Raw genomic sequence first — 24653 nt, forward strand, 5'->3', positions numbered from 1 at the left:
CCTGTAAACGTATCGTTTTGTTTAAAATAGGACAGTGATGATATGTAAATGACTTCTGTGTAATTTCAGTGTAATCTGGTAAATCTGAGCTGCTTTAGCCTGAATAGGCCTGTTTAAATGTGCTAGTTTTTGTGACATCACAAGGTCACTTCATTCAATCTTGTTGCTTTGCTGCTTAGCTTCCATGTATAGAGTGTATGGACTGTTTTGAAAGTTTCATGGTGTTTACATACAATATCAAACTCTTTTATTTAAAAACAAATCTAGGAAAATGTTTTTTTTTCCATGATGCAGACCCTTTAAAATGGAAATTCAAATGGACACCAGGACTTCAGTTGCTGAATATCAGCTCAGCAATGCCACGCAGCAGCACATAATGGCCATCATATTGGTTTCTCTCTGTGTCTTGTTTTGATCATTAGCTCGTTAATCTAATTTCCCTTTCCGGTGATTGAAAGCCATGGGCTGCTCTTACTTTATAACGCAGATAAATCTGCGGCCTGTCGTCCGAGAAAATGTAATCTGTCACGCGTCAGCCCCGCGCTCGCTCACCTGATGGTGGCTAATGATGATGTCGAAGGGCACGGGCGCTGCTCGCCTTCTCCACAGCCTTTGTTTGCCTTTACCAACACCTGATGCTGCATTCATTAATCGCCCACAATTAGCTGTGAGCACAGCCGTGCCAGGAGAGCTCCTTAAAGAGAATTATGGGCCATTAAAAAGCAGGGAGGAACTCTATTAGGGCTGACCTTTTCCTTTAAATTACTGATATTTGAGATTTCATTCTGAATTCAATGAAAACTTCATTCTTATTCTTATAGCGGGGGCCTTTTTAGTTGCCACGTTAAAATGGGGTGCTCTTCTGCCCAGAGGTCATTAATTACGATCTTTATATATTAAATTAAGAAGATGTCAGTGCTTGGTTCATTTTTCCTCTCTCACTTACAGGTTAGTGGATGAGCAGAGGTATACAGCCCCGTGCGGGGGGGACATACACTGATAAGTGAGTTTATTAAGTGCTTCACTTTCAGTCCTGTGCAAAAGTCAAGTACAAGTTATACATTTTTTAACATCAGAAAAAAGCTGAAAACTTATCTAAAAGCAAATTACAGAGAAGTCTCAACAGCTAATACAATTTTTCCAGTATTTATTGTCCACACTTCTATTCTTTTTAGGAAACTTGCTTTCAGTTTTTCAAAGAAATCTGCAGGGATATTTTTCCACACTTCCAAAGTTCAGTCTTAGAAGATGGTTACATTTTCTGCTTCTCATGATCCAGTAATCGCAAACACATTCAGTGATGTTGAGGTCTGGACTCTGGGCTTCTTTTTTCTTCTTTCACATTGTTAAAATCCCATTTTCTTAACTTTTTTCTTAATAATGTTTCTGAAGACTTGAATACTTTTTTGTGTATTTTCTTTTCTCAGTAACCGCTTAGAACCTCATATTATTCACTTCTTTTCTTTTGGGTTTTCCTTTTCTTTATTCAAGTAAATTACTTCACATGTAAAGACCTCAGAAATATCTCCTGAAAGATGACTAAGCTTCACTCATTGTCCTCTTTTTGATCTAATTAAATGAATAAAGGCTGGTCACTGACTTCTGTACAACACTGTATAAAAACTGTACAAAAGTCTATTATACAGCTGGACTCTGTGGAAATCATTTTGCTCTTCAGTATCAATAACACTTTTCAAAAAAATTTGCTGCTTGAATTTGAGGTGTGAAAATTTGTGCGTGCACACCGTCACACTTTTCAAACGGCGGGAGCGTCTCTGTGCCTTTTTACAAGATTGCCCATAATGTGTTCCGCAGATTGTCACAGTAGCATGCTACAGCCATTCAGTACTCTGTACACCAGCTTCCTCTCTCTATCTGACTCCCTCTCATACACACATACACAAACACACACACAGGCTCTTCCAGCAGAAGCCTGACTTGCATGCATTTATTTATTCGTTATATTTCCTAATTCAGTTTGACGAATGAGTGACAGGTTGACACCTCATTCGGCAAGATTAATAGAACGACACAATATTTACGTCGCCGAGACAGCCAATTATCCCACCATCTATCACCAAGATTATCTTTCTGATTGAAAACTACTCGTCCATGTAATCGGAATTATTTGGAATTAGAAGGGAATTTATGGCTTCTTGTGTCACTTTTCCTGGCCGGTGGTAAATTAGAAATATTAGATACATAAAGAGAGCACAGGAAAGGAAGTATAAAACACATAAAAATGAGCGTTGTTCCTTTTTATTTCATTTCTGTCCAGTTAAGTTGTGTCTAGCAACAGGAGTGTGTTGCTATAAGCAGAATGTAGTTTTTATTCACTTATTCGAAAAAATAGCTGTGACTGAGGGCAGAGAACAGCAGATTTTGGGATACAAGTATGATGGAGGAGTAAAAGAAAACTCTTCAGCAGTTTTAATAGCAGAGTAATAAGAACCACAGTTTATTGGTCTAGTGAAGAGAGATATTCATTAGACTTATTTCTATTCAGACATACTGCAGCAAAATATACAGCACTGTGGAAAATTTACAAAACACCCATCATTCATTTAATTTCCAGTTAAAATGGCCATTAAGTGAAACCATTAAATGTCAGGAAAAAACTAAAGACATATATTTACAAGAAATTACACAAAATCTTCAACAATTAAACACTAAACCACCCTTTTCCTTTATTACAGGCTCTGTTCTTTGGAAGAGTCTTGCTTTTAGGATCTTGAAGAAATCCACAGGGGTATTTACTGAAGTTCAGTCTGAAGTTCAGTTCAAGTGGGTTTTTTGTCCAAGTGATTCCAAACATTTAATCATGTTGAGGTCTGGACTCTGGGGTGGTCAGTCCATTATTCGAGGACACTAGCAACTTCTTTGTTTAATTTGCAAATTGTCGTCTTTTTCCATATTGTTAGTGTCCATATATCTCTACTTTTTTGTTAATAACAAATCAGAAAAAATCCAGATTCAGGGTCAAAATAAAAAATCTAGATTCAGGGTCAAAACGGTCCATGGTCAGAGAGCCAACACAGATTGAATGGGGAACAGACATGACAAAAGAAACACAGGATAAACAAACAATATAGGCCGGAAGAAACAATATCAAACATAGACCAAACAGTACGTACACTACAGGATCGAACAATTCAAACAATACAAAGACCAGCAAACTCACAGAGGAAAACAAGGCTTAAATGCAGGGAAACAACGAGGGTTAACAATATACAGGTGGACAACACAGGTGAGAACAATCAAGGGTGGAATCAAGAAACAAGGGGGCAGGACCGGGAAGAACTCAATGAAAACAAAAGTACAGGACTGGAAGGTAAACACAAGCACATGGACAGGACTGGGAGGGCCAATCGTGACAAATAAGCTTTACTCATTGGCCAATTTTTGACTAATTTAATAAATGAAGGCTGGTCACTGACTTTTGTACAATACTGTATAACTGTACAAAAGTCTGTTATACAGCTGGACACTGTGGAAATCATATTGCTCTTCAGAATCAATAATGCTTTTCAAATTTCCTTTTCTCAAGGGCTTCTTGACAGCTGCCCATCCTTTCAGACTCATAGCATTGTCTTCTCACAGTGAATGGATGGATTTTTAGGCTCTGAGCTCTGTTTTATCCTGCATGTAAACACAGTCACTAAAATAGCTTTCTGTCATTTGAGAAATATTGTAGAAAGTTCAGCCTTTTCTCTCTCAGAGTGACACAGAGAAACTTGTCAGGCATTTGTTTCAATCAGAGTTGATCACTGTGATGCTCTTCTTACTGGACTTCCTAAGAAAACAATACATCCTTTACAACTTGTACAAAATCTGTTTATGTTCCAGCATGATCTTAGATCTGCAGATACTGACCTTCTGCAAATACCCTCTGTAAAATATAGAAAACATGGAGAGGTCTCGTTGAGTTCTTATGCTTCTAAACTGTGGAATTCAATCCTACATTTTATTAGACAATCAATCTCAGTGCTCACTTTTAAGAAGCATCTAAAAATATCTCTCTTTAACTTAGCATTTAATTAAAACTCTTCATATGTAGTATTTATGTTTTTTACTTAATTAGAGCTTTGTCATTTCCTTATGATTCTACATGAATACTTATGATTTCTTGTATTACTGTTTAACTTTATCACCCGTCTGTAAAGAACTTTGAGCTGCCTCTGCAATGAAAAGTGCTATGTAAATAAAAATGATGATGATGATGATGATTATTATTATTAGAACTGAAGCAGAGCTTGATTTTCTCCCATGGTTAAAAGATGGAAGCTTTACTGTCTGACAGGGACTGTTTTGGTGGTCTACCAGGTCTTGCTCTTTGTCTCATGCTCTGAGTTTTTTTAACTCTAGTTCTGGAACCTCCTGTTTTTCCACTTTTCCTTATGCAAGTGGATTATCTTATGTAGAATCTCTTTAGGAATATTTCCTATAATATGGTGAACTTGCACTTATTGTCTGTTTTGGCAGGAAATTCAATAAAGCAAGGGTCATCTCTGAATAGAAATATCTCTGTATAGCATACTATAAAACATACAGTATTCCAGACATCCAGACCAGTGTGATGAAATCTTCCATGCAGTCAAATGTTTGACACTCGGGCGTGTTGGTATCATTCCATTGCTTCTTTTAAGTTTCTTGCTGTTGCAATTCTGATGCTCTTTTAAAATCTTTACTACACTGCACTTCCCTTTCGGGAATAATGTTGTAAAGTGCTGTGGGTTGAGGGAGTAAAGGCATTTCATTGAATTACCTGACACTACTGATCAATAATAGCCAAAACAAAAAAAGAATAGTGGTTATAGTCTACTGTAAATAGAGATGGCTCTATTTCACTATTAGGTGAATTGGTTCTTCTTAGACAGTCTTTTATAATGAAATTTGAATCGTGACGTTTGATCCTCTTATCCTCGCTGGCACCAAAAAGCTTTCGGGTCAAGTGCACCTCGCTTTTAAAAATAGTGAAAATTGTCACATCTAAGCATGTTGGTGTCGTTCAATATCATTGCAAGAGATGCGTTCAGACTTGTAAACAGGATTAGACTGTCCCAATATAGAGCTTTCACAACTCGCTTGTTTATTTTTATCCTCTTATTAGTGGAGTTGTATCCTTAAAGGGTGCCAAAATTATCCTGCAAATTGCTGACAATGAAAAATGAAAGGTCTCTAACGGTTATTATAAGCAATCTGTCTGCATTGTGCCACAATGTGACTGCTGTGCTTGCGATACCAGCGGGGGTGACCTCAGTGAGAGAGAGAGAGAGAGAGAGGGGTTGAAACTCAGCATTTCATCTTTAGACCCTGAGCAAAGTGGACTAAAAGGCGACTAACATGTCTCTTCTGTTCTTCCTGTGGAATGAACAAAGGAATGTAGATTTTAAAAAACTAAATTCGTTTTCCTTATTCAGTTTGTGATGAAATCTGGGTTTTAAGAAAATACTGAGTTTTATTATTATATATATATATAATATATAAAAATTATAAATATTTTTTTATTTATTTTTATTCATCTTTTGATAATGCTAGCTGCCCTTTACATTGTGTGAGCATATCATAATGAATAGACCAATAGAAATAGTCCAAAGCGATTATCGACAACTTACATGAAGTACATTAAGTTATATATCCATATTTTTAACTTTTTCAGTTTGAACAATTTACCTACTAATGCAACCACAAATGCTTTATGTTGTAGTAACTGTTGCTAGGTTGGATAAGCTTTACAGAGAATTTTACAAGTTTTTTGCCAAGCTTGTCCAGCTTTCCAAGACTGCAAAAGAATACACTGTAAAAAAAATGCTGTAAATTTACAACAGAAATCCTGTAGGACTCCACTGAATTCCTTAAATACAGCACAAGTCTGTAAAAAATGCTTTCTGGAAGATACAAGTCAGGCTTCTTGTCAATGAATTTTACAGTAAATAACTGTTATTTGAAAAGTATATTGGGTAAGTGAAAGTCCAGTGTCCCTTTCAATTTTGTTCATTTCTGTTAATTAGTTTTACCTTTTTATCTACAGTTCAGTTTACATTGGTTTAAGATTATTCCTACTCCAAAGATATGGTTAAACACATTTTACATGTTTATTATTCCTAACATGATGGTATTTTATCTGTGAGTTAACTATCTCATCTTGTAGATTCACATTACAGCAGATGTTAGATTACTGCCCAGCTGTGCCATCTTAAAGACAAACAAAACTGTATGCAATCACTACTAATGCATTGGGTATTAAGGATGTTAAACAGTTAAATTTTGTTGTAATTACTAATAATATGGTCGTACTGTTGCAGTGATTTGAGAAGCTAAAAATAGCTGAAATGTGCTTTTCCTTGTAACTTTTTAAAGAACCGTACTGTTAAGTTACAAGCAACAGACTTGTCGTGTTATGTATCAGACTACTGTATGTAAATATGTTTCTTTATTCTGTAAATAGGAGTTACAGTAATGTTCCTGTCAATTACAGTAAAGGTCTGGGAACTCTGCTGCCTTCTGTATACTGTAAAATTTACAGTAATGACTTTGATACTGATTCCTTAACAATGCCTCTTCTGTTGAAACTCTAGCTTTACAGCTAATAATTCAGCTGCAGTGTGTTAGTTTTAGACATGCAGGTATTTCATATGAAAACTCTCACTGCTGTTCATGTGGCGCACTCGGGGCACTGATGGAAACTCCTTGCATTGTTAGTCGTCTCTGCCCACCAAGGGACCAAATTAAGAGTTTGTGCACATGTTTCTCTTTGCCCTCTCTGTGCCCTGAGTGACATTTGTATTCTGATTGGCCACACGGCTGTCGAGGCTGAGAGATGCTGCTGAAACGTTGCATATGTAAATGGTGCGTGTTGTGTGAGGTGGCGAGATGTCCCGGCTCGCTGACTGAAGGCTTCCTGCAGCGTGTAACTGAGACTTCCTGGTGTGGTTGCCACAGTGAGGTCGCGACCCCAGAACATGGCACAGACTCACGGCCCTGTCTGCCTGCCGGCAGAGAGGAGTCATGGAGAGAGAGCGGGAGAGAAATAGAGGGAGAAGGGGAGGGGAAATGAAAAACAGTTGGTTTATCTATTTTCACTCACTGCTGATGAAGCTGTTTGGCAGAGAGAAAAACAAGGAAAGAGAGTAAGATAGAGGAAGAAACATGGCATGACGAAGTGCACGACAATTCTAATGTAAATCCAATTGTTCACAAATCTTTAGTTAATGTAGCTTAATTGAGAATTAGTTCGGAAAATTCCTGACTGCAACACTGGTTGAACGCTCATCTGCAAAAACAATAATGTGGCTTCACCTTAGAAAGTGTTGACAACTGACTCTTATGACTCCTTCGCAAATGCCTATGAGGACTGTTCCTAATTTTCCACTTGTAAGAATAATATTTAATATTTTTGTATTCTTTTCATTTTTTTAAGACCTTTCATTTTTCTTAAAGATATTTTTGCTTAAAAAGTCTATCCCACATTTTCCTGTCACTACTGATACACAAAGAGTTTTAGTCCATAGGCAGAGCTTTATTGTAGCCACACCCCTGCATTTTAGAGCTGGAAGTGAGACTGTATCCCTGCATTAATTAAGCCTTCTGAAACATTCTGTCTTTTAATTACAAAATGTAACTGTTCACAAACGTTTTACAGCTGCTCACAAACGCTATGGTTGCTTTAGTCTTATACTGACTAGGTTTTTTGAGCTCTAAATTAAAACATTTGGTAAAGTTCTGTTAGCGCTGAGATTGTTTTGTTAGTGTTGAATGTCCAATGCTGAATGTCTCTAAATTGAATGCCCAATCAATTGTTTTAATAAGACTAACAAAATTAAAGTACAGGGTAATGCAAAGCAAAAGGATTTTAGTCTAAAGTCCGAAATGTGTTTTCAACCCTGACTTTCAACCGATTCAGGGTTGAAAACACATTTCGGACTTTCACATATCTTTATGAACACTGCCCCTCAGTAAGGTTTTAGCAAGAAATCTCATAATTAACACAAGTGCAGTTTTCTAATGATTTTGTCCTCATATAGATCTTAAACATGATGAAATCACAAGCAACACTATTGAGTTCAGATCATTTAATGGCCACTCAATTAGCTGCTTATAAAACATTTCTAGCTATCCTTCTCTTTGCAAAGCTCAAAGTGATGACTCAATTGGGCAATGTCTACATCGCAAGCTGGTGATACAGAAAAGATATTTAATCACCATTTGTGTGCTCGGCCATCCCTCACTGTGTTGAGTCTGCTCCCTGCATCAGAATGTGCTCAGCCAGCGTGGCTCGCAGGGCTACTTCTAAGTGTTAAGTTGTAGGAATTTTTCTCTTTTTCATCTCGTAGCCTGGGGAATCTCGGCGGGTAGGAGGCTCATTTCCTCATCAAACAGTGCGCGAGTGATTTGGAATATTTATGAGGGCTCCAATTTAAGTTAAACATTTAACAAAAAAGCATCCGATTAAAATTATACAGCAGAAAGAGTTAAAGTCCCCGTGGGGGGGCCTGGGGTAAAAAACTGAGGCAGGGAACAGGTTGAATTAAAGCAGGATTTTACTGAGAGGGGCAGTAATTCTCTCCCGCGCTCTCGCTGTTGCTATGTAGTCGTTATCAGTGCAGATTTAAAAGGTGTTAATGAATTTGTATCAGCTCAAAAAAACATGTCTAATGTAAAGCTTAAGATGCAAATCATTTCAGCTGGATCATCATCATAATTGTGTGTCGACTGTCAGATGATATCTTGATGAAGGAGATAGATAAGACCAAGGCATTGATGTACAACTCAGAGATTCATTAATTACCAGCCAGTTCAGAAACGGAGGCCTAGCATTAGCATGGAGAGTAATCCATATCATGGCAAAACCTGGGGCCAAGGTTTGAGCTGATCCATGGGGGGGGGACTAAAATTATGCCATAAACATATAATAATATATTATGTCTAGTAAGATAACACTGTCATGTTACCATTGTTGATTATTAATTAAAGTTAATTATTATTAACTGTCATGACAGCTATCACAATGTTTGATTGTTGTAGATTGTTGATTGTTGATGATTGTTAATTAGAATGCACAGCAATAATTAGCATTTGACATAATATCAAACCTTGACATCTGACATTACAACTCAGGACAACACAGAATATCCAACATAACATGTTTATGGCATAGTTATGTTAGTGTTATGTAGCAGGGTTCAAGTAAAGTGTTTTAAGAAAATATTTTGCATGAATCTTTCTGTGTTGGTTTATGTTGCAATGTGCTGAAGTTAAATCTATCTGGATTTAGTGTGTTGTTAGCAGAATTTTAAACACAACATTTTGAAAATACCGCTGATGACATGAAAGCAGGAATTAAGTTCAACAAACATATTATTTTGTTTGCATAGAAGCACAATTTCATCCACTACCTCAGGTATTACTTGAGTATTATCTACTTCAGCCGAGTACGTTTATTTATGTTTTGGCCTTTGAACTAAACATTTCACTGTGTGGTTCACGTATGCCAAGCTTCACTCCTTTCCATTTCCAGTCTTCCCTCTGACTCTGCTCCTCACTGTATTTTTACACAGAGTGGGTAGAGACGGGCTGCTGTAGCACTTCAGTGCCAAAGTGACTCATGCTTGCTCCAGTTTAATCACCCCTCCCTGGGGGTCTTCTGTGGATCTATGAATCAGGTAGGGAGAGAGGGACCTGGCTGGTTTGATCAGCAGAAAGATAGACAGGCACTCTGGCCCGAGTGTGGCCTACATAAATGATAATGGTACCACTACAGGCCATGTTATGACAAGTTGGACTGTGTGATGGAGGCTGGTCAGACATCCATAGAGGTCCAGCTCCCATTGGGATGCCCTGTCTCTCCTCCCTAGGAATGGGTTTAGGTGCATTATATAGACTGGGACAGTAGGAAGAACTTACGCTTTCAAGGGGATTTTTAAAAGTTATTTCTGCATACATAAAACAAAGTCATTGCGTGGGGTTTGATGTGAAATGGCACATTCTAGAGAAATCTACTGATCCAGAATTGAACCAATAAATATTAGGCATCTGAAGCGTTTAATGCATCTAAAAGCTTCCTTACAGAATGTTAGTTCAAAAAACAGTTGTGAATATGTTTTCTGATGTCTGAAATATTGTTTTAAGGTAGTTTTGAGATAAGGCCTAAACAATATTTTTAGTCCATTCATGGTGGAGATTTGCATGGAGGCTAAATACAACCAAACGTAACATAGTGTCTCTATACAAAGAAAAACAAATTATCTCCAAAACAGTACTTTTACAGGAGATCGCAAAAACATTCTTAACTTTGGATGTAAGGTAATGTAAAGAGTACTTTTAGAGAACTTCTATTGATTCTTTCATCAAGAAATGTCCACACAATGTCAACGTATATCTGCCATATGCAAAACATTTAGAAAATAGAAACTGATAAAAATATGCATACTTTTTTTTTGGAGAGTGGAATTGTAAAAACACTGCTTCCTAGAACTTTTACATTATGTTCTTAAACTTTGAAGACATTCTCACACTCACACATTTACTTTACAAAAATGGTTCTCTAAACAACCTTTCATTGAAATGTTTTCATGGAAAGCAAAAGTTTTAACCTGATGAGAAACTATAGCACACAACTCATTTTTGGTCAAAATCTGTATAAAGTGTTAAGAATTATTTATTAATTATTAAATTATGAATGAATCTACCTAGTTTTGAATAGCACCATCAACATAGTCCAACAAAGAAACAGGAATTTTTCATAAAATGCCTCTAAATGGTGCTTAATTTCTCATTATGTAAACAACATTTTTGCCAGTGTTGTTAGAGATGGCCTAACCTAACATGAGCTAAGAAGATACAAACCTAAATTCTGTTTAATCTTTACCTGTCAACATAGTCTTATGAATCAGCCATGGGCCCCCAATTGACCCTTGCAGTCTAAAGGGTTACATTTTTGATGTTTTACTACATCAAACTTTACCATTAATATTTTACCTTTGAACTTTATTGCTTATTTTTGTTGTTTTTTGTAGTATTCATTGTGTGTTTGTTTTTGTTAATGCGTCCTGTCCATCACAGAAGCATGTAGGTTTTTAATGTGTTTTTTGTTAATGCGTGCTGTCTGAGGGATCGAAGGTCACAGAGATTTCTCCCTGAATCTTTTTATGATGTTATGCAGTTTAGTAGATACATAAGCCTTAGCAAAAGCTCACTGATGAATGCTCTTAAACAGTTGGACTTTTTGCTGATACATTTTTTGGCTCGGCCCATCAAGGACTAGGCTTGCTCTGAATGCTTCTTGTAAACCTAAGTATAATTGCATCACCCATTTAAGAAGCTTTTTGAACAATTGCTAAGTGTCCTTAGTCTTACATTGCCCTGTCCCACCTTGTTTGGGACTGAGGTTTATATGTGTGGCTCAGTTAGAAATACTGTATGTGATGGAGCCACAGTAACATTTCAACTGCTGCTATTTAGTAATGAAAATGATAAAACTTATTTAAACATTTAGCACTTATTTTTATAAGAAATACTACATTTTTTCCCAAGGAACTAAGCTACATCTACACTTCCAGTTAAAAGGAGAACTGCTGTGCTGTTACCGGAATAAACGCAGTGTGCTGTGGCTTCTCCTCGCAGTAGGAGTTCACCTTGTGTTTGTATTATGTGTGTGGCAGCCTTCAGGGCACTCACTGATGCCTACTCCACTGTTCTATAGCCTCGGGCCATCATATGCTGCCCGCTATGTCTCCTGGCCCAAACTGCATGTGGGTGCGGGTGTGTATGTTTGTCCCAGCATGTTTATCTTTCTTTGCTTCGAGTGCAACTCATCATGCTTGTGTTACTTGTCAATTCCACTCATGCATCGCCTCAGAGACAATGCACTGCAGTCTGTCTGTCCATGCATGCATGCAAACACAACCACCCTGCACTGGTAAACATTGTTTGGCTGTGCTCCCTGCTGGAGAATCACACGCAAATGTAATGTATGAATATGGTTTGCCGGAGGGTCAAGAATGCCATTGCGTTTTTGGTACACGATCATATGACCTGTTCAGAGATTCCTGGAATTGTTTTGTCTTTACTCATAAATTCCATTGTTTGACATGATAGTTTTCCATTAAATGAAAGGAGAGCCGTTGTTTCCAGAGATCTTGAAAGAGCCGTTTACACTGCTTATGTTGCAATAGTTCTGTTAAACAGTTACTTTATAGAAAAGCTTAGAAGAGTCTATTTAGACAAGCATTACTTATGGTCTTAATCATCCTCTGGAAAAAGCTCAATGCTGACATGTTGCAGGATACACTGTTGTCTGTCAGACTGCTAACACATGCACATGGAGTTTGAAGAGGCTAATTGTGAAGTGTTTATTTACACATTACAATTTGTCATTCTATAATTACAGACTGTAGTCCATCTGCTTCTCTGCATACTTTAGCCACCCCTTCACCCTGTTCTTCAACGGTCTATTTGGGTGGTGGATCATTCTCAGCAGTGCAGTAAGACTGATGTGGTGGTGGTTTGTTAGTGTGTGTTGTGCTGGTGTGGGTAGATCAGACACAGCAGTGTTACTGAAGTCACTGCTGGACTGTGAATAGTCCATCAAGCAAAATATCCAGCCAATAGCCTCTGAGCACTGATGAAGGAATAGAGGAGGCCCGAAACAAACTGTGAAGCAACAAATGAGCTACTTTCTGTATCTTTACATCTACAAGATAGACCAACAAAGTATGAGTGTCTAATAGAGTGGACAGTGAGTAGATACAGTTTAAAAATTCCAGCAGCACTGCTGCGTCTGATCCAGTCATGCTAACACACCACCACTACATCAGTGTTACTGCACTGCTGAGAATGATCTACCACCCAAATAATATGTACTCTGTGGTGGTCCTGTGGGGGTCCTGACCATTGAAAAACAGGGTGAAAGGGGGCTAACAAAGCATGCTGAGAAACAGATGGACTACAGTCTGTAATTGTAGAACTACAATGTGCACCTATATGGTAAGTATCCATCCATCCATCCATCCATTTTCTAAGCCGCTTCTCCATCAGGGTCGCGAGGGGGTGCTGGAGCCTCTCCCAGCGGTCATCGGGCGGAAGGCAGGATACACCCTGGACAGGTCGCCAGTCCATCGCAGATATGGTAAGTAGAGTTGACAAAATGGGCAACAAATATAGACAGATGTACCTAATAAAGTGCTCAGTGATTGTTTTTTTCTTTCATCTTTTCTATGGTAGAGAGGAACACATAGGGTGTTGTAAGGCCACATAGCCCCAAAGAATTTTTTTTTTCAGATTTTCTTATATTTTACCACTACAAACATTACATATAAAAGCACAGAAGACAGTAAATATTAATTACTGATTAAGAAATTAAGAGAGAATTGTAGAGTTCTATTTTTATACAACATTTGACAACATCAACTGCTTTTTTGTACATCATATGAGCATTTAATGAATTAATTTATTGACCACAATATACACTTAATTTGTTGTATTAACATTCACTTAAATTAGGTCACTTTTTCTCTCATCCTTTTTCCATGATCAACATTACATTGACAGATTCAGAATACACATGTAGGTTTACTGGTCATTTTGTAGACTAAGGAAAACGATGTATTTGTGCTGTACTCATCTGCTTCCTATCACCACCACTGTAAACCAATCTGAGTTGGAAAATTTATCTACAATGTACAAGTTCACACCAAACCTCTCTGATTGACTTTGTTTACATGTCAATTATGCAGACAATTTCTGTCTAAAAATGTTTTTTTTAACTTTTCGTATGAAGTTTCCATGTTGGAGGTATGAGGTTTTGTTATGACTGTGATGTGTTCTATAGCAGCTGTTAAGCTCTGGGATTTCATTTCACCAACTTTTACACTTTGGCATCTTTTTAATCAAATGCAAAAGTAATGGACTTCTTTTACATCAAGATGGTAAGATGAATAGATTTCAGAGCCTGGTGACCTCTGGGTGATCTCCTCTGTAGTTTGCTTGTCGGCAAGTCTGTTAGAGTTGGACTGCATGGCACAGATGCCTTTCCAAAGCAAAGGGTCTGTGATTAGCTGACACGGCGTGTGGGTTTTGCAAGCTGTACTATTCTGGGAAAGGGTGGTCAGGCTGAAATGGGAATGAAGGTATTGATCCTTTGGCCTGGATGAGAATGATGCACCACAAGCTATTTTGGTAGCGGGGGGAATTCGTTGCCTTTGAGTGCATTATGCAATATGACGTAGATAAGCTCAATGATATTGGCTCTGAAACAAAATGGCTGCTTTATCACATGACCTCTAAACCACCCAAGCCAAAATAACAGCTCCTTTTGCCCTGGCTCTGCGAATATAGACACGACTATAGTTCTTTATATTCTCTATATATTAGCCAGCAAAGCAGGTACTACTTGCAGTCAGCCATTACTATATATAGGACACTCTTACATGCATCTCATCAAGCGTGAGGCACAGTGAATCGCAAGTACTTTCTGAATACGCAATGTAGTCTGCTTACTTTACTGTCTGATTTACTGACTTGTGACTTGTGATAACTATAACATTCTTAGTATGTCAAGAGCTAATAATTGACTGCTTTTGGATGAAAACTTTTGCTTCAAATTTGCTTCAAATCTTTTCAATATATTTGTCCTCCCACTGTGCCTTGTGGCTGACAGTGATGAATATTTGGCTAAAAGTTTGTGCTCTACATAATGATTTTCCTTAATGAAAATGGATTAAGGCAAGGGGGGTGTGGTTAATGTGTGTGGAATGGCGTGTTGTGGGCTTACACCCCTCTAAAAGGCCATCCATGGGTCAGTGCACCATGCAAACTCACCACTCTGGCAGCCTGTTTGCCCCTCTTGGTGATAATGCAAAGAACAGCTTTTACAGTTCTCTACCTTTTTAGTGATTCCTTTACCCAAACAAATGTGATCTTAATGGTAATGTGCACAGCTATTTTAAAAATTATAACTTCTTATTAATAGTAGTAGTAATAGTAGTAATAGTACTAGTAGTAGTTTAACTTTAATCGATTATAAGTTACAACAATTGATCTTAGGCAACTGAAAATGTCTTGTGTAATTCTGTAAAATAGTTTCTATTACAGCAAAACGATATTAATGAATTTATTATCATGATTATTTTCCAAATTATCGCTGTCAGAACAAGACCTCATGTCTCTAAGTAAGCCTTGGAGTCTTTGCAGAAGAAGAAGAAAAAACATTCATAACTTTCAGTCTAAGTTAATGTGACAATATATTATTTTAAGTCATTTGGAAATGTTCATCGTAAAATTCTGACACAGTGCAAACAGCTTTTTTTTCTAATTAATGTAAAAAAACTAAATGTCAAAAATGGAGACATAACTGTAAATTATGGGAAACAAAGTTTGGGTTATCATGTTCTAGAGTCAAGCAAAATGAACCAAGCAATTGATAGGAATATCAACTGCAAATGTGAGCCAATGGATTATCCCACTGGTCCCAAATGTGACATGTTTACATCTCCTGTAAGCATGATATAAATGTGGTAGCATAATCTTAATTAAAATACACCTGAAATAACGGGCTGTGCCAGTGGTATCTGTTTTATAACATTTTTCTTTTTCTTAGTTCCTTTTGTAGAGCTTCACCATTCTTGGGTGCATATTTGACATAAAAGTCTCAGGTTGTGTGGAAAGTCAGGATAACCTTTAATTTAGAATTTGCCTTTCAGTAAAGTACACATTACTTCAGATGCACAAAATTTCAGTCACAGCTGTGGCCGGTGGGATTAACACTTAAAAGGCAACCAGTGGGTCCAGGTTTCCTTACTCTTATAATATGAGAGTTCAGCAAGTTTGCATTGTTTTGCATGTAGCTATAGTATAATAAGCCTGAGGATATACTGAAGTTGAGATTTTAAGGGATTAAATTGGTTAAAAAAAAGTTAATGACCTTACTGGGCACTGCTACTCTTATGCTAAAAGACTATTACAAACCTAACATCTTGATTTTTTTTCTTCTGCTTCCCCTAAAATGACACTATAGGATATTTTACACAGTATTGTACATGGTGGTCACTTAAAGAGCAGATTGCCATGAATTTTTTTTACATATTTTGTAAAGGATTTTGTCCAGAAAGCATTATAGATGACTTTTAAGAATTTTTTATGATGTATGTTGTTGGCTGTAAGTGTTACACATACAAGAACTATCAAGTATGGTTAATACATACACAGAGAGAAATACATGTGTTTTACATTGTACATAAACTGTTATTCTTTCCAAAACTTGTCACATCCAAAATTGTTACAAATGGATGCATGACATTTTAGAATGAAACCCTTCAGCTATTGTTTTAAAACCCGAAGCACCCAGCACATTAGATTTAGTGCAGTTAACTATGCTATACTGATGTGTCAATACACCTTATATATCTCAAAGCATTAGTTTCCATTATATCAGCTGACCTGTACTGTAGACCTTCTCAAATGCATATGCATGAACCAGAGCAGCCATTTGACTACTTGGTAGTGAGACAGTTCCAGCCAATAGCAACCGGATCAACAAGCAGCAGTAATAGCAGATGGCATTGTGTGGATTTGAAAAACGATGGCCTCTAACATGCCCCAGGCTATCCCACAGGCCTGTGCACTACCCCCTCTCCACATGTGGCTGCCCACTGCAGACATTAACTGGTTAATGGTGTACTAGCTTATTGATATCACGCGTGGGGTTTTATGGACCACATCCACCGTTTTAGAGCCAATGACTGAACTTCTAGATTCACATCTATGCCAGCGTAAACTCATTCATAGATGTTTTAAGGCTTGAACAAACATTGAGTAATCAGTCATGAGAATACGCCAGGCTGTATGACTTCATTTGGAAACAAACTTTCCACATTAGCACTGGTGTAGCATTTATTCCTTTCTCAAATATCATGTGCTCACAGGTTATTTATTTAACTTTATACAGCGGGTGAACCCTGAGGCCTTTGTGTTCAGATCACTGATAGAGGCAAGGTCCTAACATTGCTTCTTCGAACATGTTATAAATAGATTTAAAAGAGTTATGTTTTTTATTACATGTTGAGAAATCTGTTCTATTCACTGCACTGCAGGCTCCTCTGTGCTGACTTCACTCTTTTGGTTTAAAAGTGTTCATTTGTGACCAGGTGGATTTTAATGAACACTGCAAATGTTAATTCAACACTTGAATATGTGTTGTGCACTTGAAAGTTGTTTACCCCCCCCTCCCCAATATAACGACAATGGTCTATATGTAGGCCTTCTTCAGTTCCTTTCTCTCATAAATACACTACATACATATTTTTCATGTTTCACTGCAGTCACTGAATAATGAAAAGTGGTTATGAAAAGCTTTTTAAAAAAACTGTATATGTTAATTTATTTATTGTATTTTCCAGGTAGCACTTACCTTTGTGACTTATTGGAAATATTTTAAGCAGATGAACTTTCTATAAGTTCTAAATTTAGGAATAATAAAGGACTGACTTGATGCCTTCAGTAATTAATCATACATGTTTTTGGTGACTCTGAACATACTCATAATATTCTACTATTACTATGTTAACTATGCATTATGAATTGTTAACATAATGCATTATAGTAGTAGTATTTATAAGACATGATACTGTCAGTGCCAAAGACACTCAGTTCCAGCCTGCATAAAACAAATGTTTTCAACACTAGTTTGCTTTGGATCACTGCATTTGCTGTGATTTTAATAAACATTGTTGCAGTCTAAAATATACTTCTCTTTACTTAGAGCTTGTGAACACAACAAATACATTCTAACAATATGGTTATAATATATACTTTACTTGTCAATAATAACCAATACCTATTATTTAATTTGGCTATTACATTAAATTACATACTACATACATGCTAATTACATACATTAAAATGTCTGTGGACCACTCTATGAATTAGGTCAAACTGAGGTCCTACAGTAAACAAAAAAACAAAAGAAGATTTACAATTATTATTTTAGGAGGTATTTGAATCCAAGGCATTCCACTGGGATAGCAATAAGCTAAATGTATACAAAAATCTTAATTTATTTGGTGCTTTCTGCGATGGGGCATCGGTCCCAAACCCTTTTGAGCTTTAAATTTCTCTGTGTTCATGTCACTACTACAGTTTTAGCCCATAGATGCCTTATAAGAATAAGAAGCCTTATTTTAGCTACACTCTTGTGTTTTAGAGCAGGAAGTGAGACTGCATCCCGGGCCCTCATAGCCACGTGGTGACCCAAACTTTGAAAATGAGAATTTTACGAGGGACATTAAGGATTTGTGTTTTAATGAAAAATTTCACAATTCTTTTTCGGCAGCTTAGTTGTAGGAGAGGTGATCCAGCAACGTTCTTGGGGTTTGTGGGTGCAAGTTGAAAAAAAGACTTCCCAGGACTGCCAGGATATTCATGGCTGTGCCCTTGGGCAAGGCATTTCAACCCCCAACTGCCTCAGGCAGTGCTGTGCTGCCGGCAATGCTGTGCTACTCCCAGACTGGACAAATGACAAATCTTCCTTTTAGGACCTATAAAGTATGACATGCCTCATGAATACATTAAAACATATTATCACTGTCCTCGCTGTTTTTATAAACAGAAAGTGTTTAGCAGAAAAATGTTTTTGCTTTTTATGTTTTTAAGTGTACAAAAGTATTTAAAGTTAGCAATTCATTTATAACTAGAGCTTTTATTCCTTTTTCATAACCCCAAATAAACAAAATGAATTTAGGATGCATGTAGGGTGGATGTATGTTTTGTACACTCTAAGACATGTAGAGAATATATAAGAGAATAATAGTCTTATGTATATATAGTAGGTTGGTTGACAGCACTGGGTTAACTGTATGCTCTCTGACTGTATCCTTTCATCATTTCATTCTAGCTGAGGTTCTTTAATCACAGACTGAAGGCCCAGCTCAGACTATGTCCGTCAGAGTTGAAGTCAGATAGAAAGATAGAGCAGCTTTAATATCCAGCAGCTCTGTGTCTAATACGCAAGCTGGCAGAGTTCTGGATGATGACAGTGAGGCCATTGAGCCTACTGAGGAGAACATGACCCCAAGCCCTGGGCAAGGAGCACTCTGAGTGCCACGGTCCATTCAGCACTCTGTACACTGCCAGCCCACCGCTTCACTGAGTAATAGCCGCTGTATAGAGAGAGCATTCAAGAACAGGATTTAAAACCATTCATCGTTCATCATGGACTTCACAGTGATTATATTTAGTTGTGTAAGAAGATAATATGAAAATTATGACTGATGTGCATTTATGGCACAGACGCTTTAATGCACACTCTTAAAAATAAAGATTTCAACAGTGAGAGACAACCCTTCATCAGTTATTCACTTTTCAGCACCAGGAAAAAGCAGAATCATATATTTCATAGAAAATGACACAGAAACCTCAACAACTAAAGTATCAGTTTTTGTAAGTTTTTAGTATATGCATTCTTTGCTTTTATCACAACGTCAGCTTTTAAGGAGACTTACTTTCAGTTTTTTTTCCAAAGAAATCTGCAGGGATGTTTTTATACCTTCAAAGTTCAGTCTTAGAAGTTGATCAGATTTTCTGCTTCTCACAATCCACGGAATCCCAAACACATTCAGTGATGTTGAGGTCAGAACAGTAGTGTGGTCAGTCTATTGTTCTGAGAACATTGCTTGATTAGTTTTTTTGTCCATTGCACATCCTTTCAGACCCATATTGCTGAGTTTCTTCTCACAGTGGAGGGGTAGATTTTTAAGATCTGAAGCAAAAGTGAAGCTTGATTTCCTCCTACCTTTATGTACTGTTTATCTGACTGTGACAGTTTTGGTGGTCTACCAGGTCTTTAGGTTGTTAGGAGTCCCATGTTCTTTATATCTTTTGATCTACAGTTTCACAAACAATTTTTTCCATTTGTTTTCCTTTGACTTTCCCCTTGCTTAAGTGGGGAAGTAAGTGGGCTGTCTTATATCTAGTCCTTTCAGAAATCTCTCTTGAAAAATGAAAAAATTGTACTCAAAGGGGAATTCCAAATTTTTCATAACTCATTACAATATAAAGAAAGTTATTGGGTGTGGTTCGATGTGAAATGCCCCATTTAAAAGAAACATACAGTGTCAGAATCTTTATCCAGAGTAATCAAGAAATCCATGCATCTGATGAGTTTAATGCTTCTAAAAGCTCACTTACATGAAGTTATCACATTAAATGGTTATGAATACACTGACTGACTGACATTAAAACATTGTTTTATAATAGTTTTGAGAAGATTTTGGCTTCAAACATCCATCCATCCATCCATCCATCCATTTTCTAAGCCGCTTCTCCGTCAGGGTCGCGGGGGGGTGCTGGAGCCTATCCCAGCAGTCTTTGGGCAGAAGGCAGGATACACCCTGGACAGGTCGCCAGTCCATCACAGGGCAGACAGACAGACACAGACAGTCACTCACACCTAGGGGCAATTTAGCATGTCCAATTGGCCTGACTGCATGTCTTTTGGACTGTGGGAGGAAACCGGAGAACCCGGAGGAAACACACCCAGACACGGGGAGAACATGCAAACTCCACACAGAGAGGATCCCGGTCACCCGGCTGGGGAATCGAACCCAGGCCCTCCCTCCTTGCTGTGAGGCGACAGCGCTACCCACCACGCCACCGTGCCGCCGGCTTCAAACATATATTATTTAATTCATTTATGGCAGAAGGGTACATGCAGAATGTGCAAGATAGTCCCCAAAGAATATTATTTGTTCTGATTTTCAACTATTTCACCATATCAACATTCATTTAAAAACTCAGATGATACATGTAGGTTATCTGGTCATTTTAAATAGCAAATAAAATAGCTATATTTGTATTGTGGCTTTATCAGACATTGGTTCCTATAACAACTGCTGGAAAAACCATTTCACATCAAACCAGGCCAAATTACTTTGTTTCCATCTCAACAAATTAACTATGCAGAAATTTTGAAAAATCAGTGGAATTTCCCTTAATGGTTGTTTTGACAAAATAAATGCATGAAGGGTGATCTCGGACTTCTGTGCGGTACTATACATGGTTCTTAGCTTAGCCGTATTGTTCTAAGAGAACCCTTCCATTGGTAAGAATCCTTTAAAGTTCCCTTTTAAAGTTCTTTAAACTTTAAAAGGGTTCTTCATGCTCAGATCCCGTATTTACTGAGACACCCACTGAACCCATGTTTGTGCCTATATTTAGAGAGCATATTCACTGCTATAAGTAGGGCTGCTGGATGTTCTGTCTGTACATGTGTATTATGTCCCTCCGTGTTCTTTCACATAAAGAAATTGTGGTTGGAAATGCGATGAAACTTGTTTTTTCCCCCAGGAGACTGATCAGGGCGCAATCGCTGTTGTTACTTGGTTGCACAATTTGAGTGCACATTATACTGCACAATCAATGCCCATCAGCCGTTTCATTTGGGCATTTTTGCTCCTCAGAGTCGGAATAATGTATCCGAGGCTACACTGAAAGCCGTTTAACCACTTTGGAGCTGTGTCTCTAATTGGATTTTAACTGCAGAGCCTATCAAATGCCCAGCAGTGACCATCATCTCCACTATTGGATTTTTCCAATACTTTTATGCATCAGGTCCTCGTCTGCATTCCCTCCCTGGTTAAATGACATGCCTTTTAATCAGGAGCTGTGTAAAATGTCCATATGAATTGCGCTCATCAAACCTGGACACACGCGCTGAGCAGTCCATTAGCAGGCCAGACAGAAGATTGTCTCTAAAATGAAGCCATTAGTTACGCAAAGCCCATGGAGTAAGCGCTTGTTTGGATAAATCGGATTGATCTGCCTGCCACTGTGGACGAATATTTTACCCAAAATGAAATTTAAACGCATGGAGGAAAAAAACAAAAACAGTAAAACAAACAACACAGAGGACAAGTGGTGGTGGGGGGGTAACGGTGAGAGGGGATGTGAAGGTGGATGATGGGCACGGGAAGGTGGATTGGGGGTGTATTCCCCCTCTCTCTCCCCTCCTCCTGGAGCTCCAGGAAGAGGATTTTCTCCAGGTTGAGTTGGCAGGGCTGATGATGAGTCGCTGAACGGAGGCTGCGGTCTGAATGCTCCCAGTTAAAGGAGAAATTAGGGGCCGAGGAGAGGGGCTAATAACTGTTATTAACCCCGCGCGGGCGTCGCCGTGCAGAGTGCGCCGTGGTAACGAGGGCCCACTGTCAGGGCTGTGAGGCGCGACGCCCAGCCGCTCGCCCCCTAGGAGAAGCTAACTTATTAAAATAATGAATTAGCCCAGCAGATTACTGCAGCCTGCGGCAAAGGCAATTATCCCTCTCTAAATCCCCGGACGGGGCTCCCCAGCGCAGCCATAAAACAAGCGCTCGCAAAAAGAGCGGCAGCAGAAAAGCCACACTCCAATGAAAAAGGCTGTTAATTAGGATCTCTCCCACTGCGGGCAGCCCTTTACTTCAGCCATAACACAGCAACCACAATGGAAGAGTGAAACAGAAGCACACACAGAGAAAAAGGAAGAGAAAGCAGAGAAGTGTGAGATAAGATGGCAGGAAAGAAAGAGGGAGCTGTGGCAGGAAGCGGAGGGACTGCACTGTCACTGGAGACTGCTAGTGCTTCTTCAGCTCAGACTGTTTAGGTGCCAGGTAGAAGCCTCGGGTCCACTTTATGTAGTCCAATATAGATTATTGACAGATGCCCAAATTATTAACAGACTATCTGGTCATTGATCATTCTCAGTATCAGTAGTCAGTTCCACATTATGGCACCTAAAGTGCATATAATAAAGCACAGTTAGGTAAAATATATAAACAGTATATACAGTTAAATAGTTTTTGAAATTGTTGATTATTTTATGTCTTATTTTATGTATATTCGACAATATATATCTTTTGAATTTTTTTGAATGGAATTTATATCAATATCTGCACCATGAGAAAATCTTGTCAAAGTGTCCTCCTGCACTTGCTGAATAAAAAAGAATCTGGTTCTGATTGTGACTAGGGTTAGAGTTAGGACCAGGGCTAGGTTGAGTTTTAGGTGCGATTGAGGTCATTGTTAGCATTAGAGCAGGAGTGTTCAGACTTTTTTTTTTTGTGGGGGTGGGGGGGTGGTGGTTGATGCAATGTTTGTTGACAAAAAACAAAACTATATACAAAGAAAGAAGGCAGATGGGTCTCAAATAGACTTTTAAAAAATGTATTTTATAACAATACCTTATATTAAGTGACTGTGCAATGCATGACATTATTGTTATTTGGTTTATGTTCTTAATGTTGTCAGATCTATGTTCTTTTGTAAGTTAAAGACAAGGTGAGCATCTACAAAGCATTTGTTTTGGATCACCTAAATAAAGTGTTAAATAGCCAGAGAGAGACAGAGACAGCAAGACAGGCTGGAGTGGAAAAATGAATTAGCAAAGCAACTCTGGTGGTATTAAATGATGCCACTGTATAATAGCCCTCTATAGACATAAGCAGACAAAATCCTATAACTAAGCATAAAGCATTTGTCTGTGTATATATATGCGTGTGTGTGTGTGTGCATGAGTCGTCTAAGTTTCAGCCTCCGTTCCCATGTCACAAGCTGGTTAAATCTCCCTGGTGTACCGTATGTGCTTTATCATGGTAGTAACTTGTACGCTGTGACTGGAATGAGTCCGTATGGACTCCACCACAGCCTTCTGATGGGCTCAACTCAATTCAATTGAACTCAATTCTATTTGTACAATGCTTCTCACAATGTCATTACAAAGGGCACTTTATAAAATGCTCTGTTAAAGTTAGGCCTGCTGTCCGTGTCTGTGTTAGGCCCTCACTGCTGGATGTTTTGTCTTTGCAGCCTTTGAAGGTGAGAGGCACATCAGTCCAAGAAAGTCGGGCAAGACTAAGCGACAAGTGAACTAGGCCAATAGCAACACTGACAAAAGGGCTTCGCCATACACCATGACATATATATACCTATTAATGGTTACAAACACAAAACATATCACACGTTTGACACTGAATGAACAAAGCGCAGAGTTTCCATCCTCTAATGTCAGGACCAGAGGAAGTTTTGAAGGCTGTGCTCACCTTGTCCTGTATAGAACTTAACAAAGGAATCTGAGCTGGACTGTAGGCAATGTGAGTGCTATATAAAGACACTGTCAGTATCATGGAAATCCAAATATATCATAAACCTGCCTAAAAAATGCAAAAATATTAAAGGGCCCATTTCATGGAAAACCACATTTTTAATTTTTTTTTACAGAACCCATATAATTTTTCTTTAATTTTATTAAAGTCTGAGTTTTGTATGGCTTGAAATACGAAAACAGTCATAATTCATTTTTCATAATCCATTTGTCCAAATGTGCTCTGTTCTGTTTGGCTGCCGTGTATTGTGTTCATCTGGGTTGAATCACTCCTTATAACTTCACTGTGAATGGCCAGGGCTGAACTGCTTTATGCTGAATAGCTGGATATATATATATGTAAATGGTATGTTTTGATGACATCATAAAAACAGTGAATTCAAAACAGGCTGTTTTTCACCTTGGTTCTATACAGGTGCTGTACAGACTGGGGAATGAACATTATTGAAACGGAACAAAATCGACGTACTATTCAATCCTTTTTTGTTTATATAAGAAAAAGCATTTACTTCCATGCTACATAGCATTCACT

The sequence above is a fragment of the Pygocentrus nattereri genome, chromosome 10, assembly GCF_015220715.1.
Source record: "Pygocentrus nattereri isolate fPygNat1 chromosome 10, fPygNat1.pri, whole genome shotgun sequence".
NCBI lineage: Eukaryota > Metazoa > Chordata > Actinopteri > Characiformes > Serrasalmidae > Pygocentrus > Pygocentrus nattereri.